The 6,169-nt window shown below is 48.0% G+C and overlaps 1 non-coding gene across 1 annotated transcript; it reads left to right on the forward strand.

Moving 5' to 3' along the window:
- Positions 1 to 6,097: 6,097 nt before the first annotated feature.
- On the forward strand, positions 6,098 to 6,169 carry Trnaa-ugc (transfer RNA alanine (anticodon UGC)). Its single transcript has one exon. It is a non-coding gene; the product is annotated as a tRNA-Ala (tRNA).

The following is a 6,169-nucleotide window of genomic DNA, read 5'->3' on the forward strand; positions in this document are numbered from 1 at the left end:
ACATACCCATATAACGGCATCACTCATTCGTCATCGGAGCCGCAGTCTCATTCATCCGAACTTGCAGAAGTGCCGCCAGAGGACGACCGTTTGTTGCTGGCCGTCTGCCATAGTCCTCGGTCCCACCAAGCGAGCTGCTAATGCAGCACTTCTCAAACGCCTTCTTCGGCATCATGTCTGGCAAAGAACGCCAGGCAGGCAACACCCGGCCAGCAACACGTCAAAGTCTACAACTCTTAATTTGAACGCAGCTGAAAACTGTACCCGCTTGCCTCTACTCATCGCTCATCAGAATGAGCAAAAAAAAAAAATCGCGAGGATGGTCGCATAGAGTTTCCTATGGTTATTCGGAATGGCGCACGCAAGAAGGCAGAAAAAAGAACAAAAATTTGAGCAATCACATTTAAATAGGGATGCGACTATGACTTAGCTATCGTCAGCATGCACGCAGTAGGTTGTCACGCAACGTCTCACATTCTGCTAAAGACGGCTATATTTCGACCCATATTCCGGTTTATACGGTAGCAGATGTCTTATTTAGCTGATAAATTTCTTTTACAAAAATTTGTACGTATCACCTGATGGGACATCTAAAGGGAAGAAAATTTATGCGCTATACATCGATTTGAAATATAGGGCTACTTCGTAAGTTTTACTTTTGTTAAACCCTCGTAAACTTTTTAACAATTTCACATAAGCCTGTAGACTTGTATATCACATTGATCCGTTTGAGATGCTCTAACAGATCCGATTTCCAGAACCGCGTGATCTGTTTTTCAACCAGAGTTATGAGATTTGTAAACTTCGTACTAGAATTTTTTAAACACCCGATGTTAGGCAATTTACATGAAACATATGAAGCTCCAAATCCCTATTGTATTTCCTGTGATCGCTGCAATTTAGCTTGCTCTCTTAACTCGTTTGTTGTTACTGATTCTGTACACAGAGAAGGAATGAAACCAACCTGGCGATGAAAACTTGCTGCGTCCTGCGGCCAAGGATGGAATTAAGTGAAGAAGAAAGAAAAAAAAATGAAACAGAAACCATCCCGGATAATTATATATGTCGTGCGAAGCATTTCTGAAAAGTACAGACGACGCAAGTGCGCGCAAAGAGTGGCGACAACGGTATGACGACGATCGACTACACGACAACCAATGGATGGCGACGCTGGCGGGACGACGACGGTATGATGACGTTGTTGTGACGACGGCGACGTGACAACCATGAGATGGCGACGCTGGAGTGTCGACGATGACGATGTTAAAACAATTACAGTGGTATGGCGACGACGACGTCATTATGACAATGATACAACGACGACTGTACGACGACGACGGCGTATCGTCGATGGAATGACGACAAAACAATCAGGAAGGTGTAATTACGACGACGGCGTGGCGACAAAGTATATATGACAACAATGGGTGTACGACAGCTCAATCGCTAAGACACAATGACGACGGTGGAACGACCACGAAGGTATGACAACGACTTTGCGACGGCATGTTGCTGTTGGAGGTCGCGTATGCGCTCACGTGCATCACCTGCCACCGCGGACCGTCTTAATTCGAACTGTATCCGTCGTTTATTTACACTATGTCCGGCGGCATTTCGAGCTGTACTATCTCCGGAATCGGCCGACATTTTTCGGAGACGAAATTGGCGCATCAGTGCACTAGACTTCGCTCGGATTTGGCTTTGACCAGGCAAAAAAGGACGCCCCGCTTTAAATAAAAAAAAAACGAGACCAACAAGGCATTGACACTCAGATTACTCCAGGTCGGGGCATACCCTAACCCCGCACTGTTACACATAATCTATCCAGAGATACAATCGACCAATGTTTGCGAGCTATGCTCAGACCTAGCTGACTTGGAACATGTGCTCTGGCGGTGCCCCGCGTTACGCGACGGCGACGATGTCACGTCGTCCAAATGGGAGGCTGCCCTAAGCAGCCCCGATCTTGAAGCACAGCTATGGGCTGTCCATCGGGCCCGTGACGCAGCAGAGAGGCTGGGCCTTTCTGTACCGACGTGGGAGCGGCCCGCTACGTGCTGACGCCCGTTCCGAGGGACAGTAATAAAGTTTTATCATACCATACCATACCAACATGTGAGAAAGACGAAGCGTGCACTCGCGCAGCTCCCGATGTCCGCGTTGTTGTGGCGCAGCTGTCGACGCGCGTTCCCTCTTTCTATTGATGATGACGAATAATCTAAAAGATTGTGGCACATACCCACTGTTAGAATCGGGTGGCGCAGGCAAACACCATTATCAGGATATGTTTCTCTTCGGAGTTAGTGACAAGAAGAAAAAGTCGCAGTTTCGCCCGAAAGGCGAAGCATCAATGGCGATAACAAATTTACTGGCAGATTATACAGAGTAAGGATTGTAGTTTTATGGGCTGCATAAACTTGGACACATTCGCTTACTAATTGAATTACCAAGCATGGCGTCAGCGCGCTCAAGCAAACATGAATAGATTACACTCGATGACCGCAGACAAGCACTGTCAAAACGGTGGCTTGAGCAAACGCGGCAGGAGCAGTGACCGCAGGTTCGTGTGGTCTATCGATTCAACGGAAACTGGGCGGCCGAAAGCACAGCGCATACAAAGGCCAGCCCCGTGTGGAGATCGCTTTCAAGATACGGTTCGCGTGACAGCCCTCAGCCGCGCGAAGTACGCAGTTCCTGGCAGAGTAGAAGCCGCGCACCCTCCCTCCCGCGCTGCCTTCCCGCTTTCCTCCTTTCGCGTGGGAGATTGAGTTACCAGTTCCCTTTGTGCCCGGCCGCAAGATACGCATTTATTGCCGCAGGTCAACTTCGCCTCCCCTCCATGGGGAGCGCACGTCCCTCGCGCGCTTTCACTCGCACATACAGCATACGGCGCGCGGCGACGAGTTTATCGCCGTTGGACCTTATACGGAACCTCACGGCGACGATGGCGACGTCCACTTCAGGAATGCGCTTGGAGTGTGCATATAATTGCTATCGTAATACAATAAGGTCCATAATTAATCAGTCAGGAATGGATGAAACAACTATCGTGCTTGAAGAAAGGCGCAGAGAAAAAATAGACCACATCGAGACACAAAAATGGACGAATAAAAAGCACGACAACTTTTGCAATATAATCAGCAGGAGTCACACGGGAAATATTTCATGGCAATGCATACACTCTTGTAGGGATAGATGAATGCCCCAAGAGATAAGTAGCAGCATAGAAACGCTCAAGCTCCGACCAAGCTAGCGCATAGAAATTTCAAATGTCCTCCACCTTAGGATGGAGAAATGGCGACCGAAATGTTTCCCAGTTTCGTCGAACTGGAAACCCTATCTTTGGTGCACGGGGAGACACACTGTCTATCGTTTATTTGTTTGTTTGCCCTTTGTTGATGGCTTATACCCACTGTGGGGTATGGGTCAAGATTAGGGTCGAGGTTAGAAGTACCGAGAGAACTGAAATATTAGGGGAATAACCGAAGGAATGAAGAATAACACAACGTAGTTGAAAGTTAATTAGTAAATCCTGTTCAAACAGTTACAAATTCTTCAGCGGCCGAGTAAGCATCCGAATGACACTAAGAGGGGAGGCTCTCAAAGAAATATTTGCAGGAATTGAAAGATTCACACCAATTTGTCTAAATGCTACTTCTAAAACGTATTTCTTTGGATGTGTGGGCCGGCGACATAATAAGAAAAAAGAAATATTAATTGCCTATTCTTCTCCACCGAGTGGGTACAGTGGGGAGGGAGCCAGACCAGCCCTGGGCTTTGAGGAAGGTATTGGACAACGTAATCGAGAAACGTTACTTCAGTTTTCCCGAATTTGAAAGAATTATCTGCGTCAAGGGAATAGTTAGTGTCAATATTCTGCGAAATTACCTATTACTGGGTTCAAAAAATCAAACATGATAAAATGACTCGCTAACCTAGCAGCAGTTATGTACCTTGATGCGGAAAGTACCGAGAGAACCGTAGCCTTCAGCCCCGCTATCGCCAGGCTGTCTGCCACCTAATTCATAAATAATCTCCTACAACGTGGCACTCATTTATTATAAATTACCAGACACTGTTTCACTAACCGTGCGCCATCGGCTTTGGAGTAAAGAACCACGTGATTGCCCGCAGCTCGTCTCAACCATTGCTCTCGGTCATCGCGAGCGATTGATCGCCGTTGCATTTCCGCCTCTGATTTTAGAAACACAAAAACCCGAGCGAGCGCAGTTGGAGCTAATTCTGACCCCACATTTCTTCATGGGTGGCTCCTTCTTTCTTCAACACGGTACACGTCTGCTACGGTATGACTCAGTTTCCTTCTCAACGGTACGGTGTCGTCAACGGGCCGGATTTGCCAACAGCCAGTGGCTGAGGACCGCCAATCCGGCCCTTAAGAGGTTGCACCTTTGACTCACCGCGCGGAGGCTCAGGCCCCGCGGACGCCTTTGCTGCAGTAAAAAAAATTAGAGCTGTGTTTCTACAACGTTTGTGACAGTTTCTCAGGCTGTAGCCTTACCGTGAACACCGCCTGGTGTTCAATTTTTGCCAACCGTACGATAAGTTCGACGCCTTAGCGCGTTTTCACGAGCTCAGCTTCATTCGCCTTCATGCGTAAAACACGTGATGATCAAACCTGACAACTTGAGATACCGTTTCGGCCACGGGAGCCCGCTTGGTCTCTCGTTCGTTTGCGTTTTTATGAGATACGTAGAAACAGTGCCTACACAGCACGCAAGAGCCATATTGATGGCCTCCTTTGTTTTGGCCCACACCACGTAACTAACCTGGTGCACAAAAAATTTTCTCCGTCGTCCAAATTAGATACGGCAACGGAGGTAGCACGGAGACAATTGCAAATGTTGTCCTTTCCGAATCCTTATGTGTTATCCAAGATAAATCATACGACGTACAATCCGCAAAGTAAATTCTGTCCCCATACGGCCACGTTATACAGCGTGGTCTGGGCGTGCCAATACCGGCCAAGCATAATCCGACGATAGTCGAGTGCGTGGCGACCCTGTCCAGCTCGGACCCAGTTCAGCAACAAACCCTGGTCAACCGAGCCCGAACAGCGGCAAAAGCCAATGTTCTTCCGGACTAGGAAGTCCCATCACAAAAACGACTATTAATTTTTGACCAAGAAATGTTTTATTCCCTCTCCTCGTCGTAGAAACTCTCGCCACCTATGCGGGAACAGGACCTCCTGTCGACAATGCCACGCAGATCTTGGCACGCAACCTCGCCCTATAGGGTCGAAAGCGCGGAAGAATTGTGAGGTGCGCTGAGCTGTTCACGTGTCCCCTGCAGTGCGCTCCGCAATTTGCGCAAAATCGCATAAACAAACCTGTTGGGTCATTAGGGAATTACCGATGTGCTCGTCTCTTTTAATCCTTGGGCCGACTTTGTTTTAGGCACGATGATGCACTTGTGCCTGTAGCTCTTGTCCTGAATCCACTGTGGTCATGACTCGGTGCAAACGGCGGTTTGAGGTCACAGCTCTGTCCATTATCCCACGAATGAACTGGCTAGCCAGTGCCGCTCGCTTTGTGCCATCCAGAAGAGAGGCCATTCGGATTTGCAGAATAAACACTACGTTCCAAAACACTGATCGTGGTCACTCGTCAAAAGTGCGCGCGCTGCTGGCTAGGAAACTGAAGCCAATGGATCTGTCGACTCCCAACGGTAGAATGCTCTGCCTCCGTCTACTGGCATTTTATATCCATTCGCATCCATTCTATTCCAATCAAGAAGCGGTCATCGGTTTTGCGTATCGTGCTAGCTGCTGAGCTCCATTTTTCGCTGGTAATACTAAAGAGGACATCATGTATTCGGTTTGAATCAAATACAATACTGAACGTATTTATTTTTAGCGTTACATGTATTGTACTTGATTCGTTGCGCCTTCTTCAGCTTGTATTCAAGTTTCTGTATCGATTGACTCACTAGGCTAGGCTGACTGTCCCAAAGCGACACTTAAACTACCAGAGCTCAGGAATAATGTACAATCCACAGAATGTACAAAGCAGGCTTCATATGTTGGGAAGTAAATGTAGCTACGCAATAACTGCAACTAGGCAAAGCTCGCGAACGGCCCGGGGGTGTAGCTCAGAGGTAGAGCGCTCGCTTTGCATGCGAGAAGTCCCGGGTTCAAACCCCGGCACCTCCA

The sequence above is a fragment of the Dermacentor silvarum genome, chromosome 3 (genome assembly GCF_013339745.2).
Source record: "Dermacentor silvarum isolate Dsil-2018 chromosome 3, BIME_Dsil_1.4, whole genome shotgun sequence".
Taxonomy (NCBI): domain Eukaryota; kingdom Metazoa; phylum Arthropoda; class Arachnida; order Ixodida; family Ixodidae; genus Dermacentor; species Dermacentor silvarum.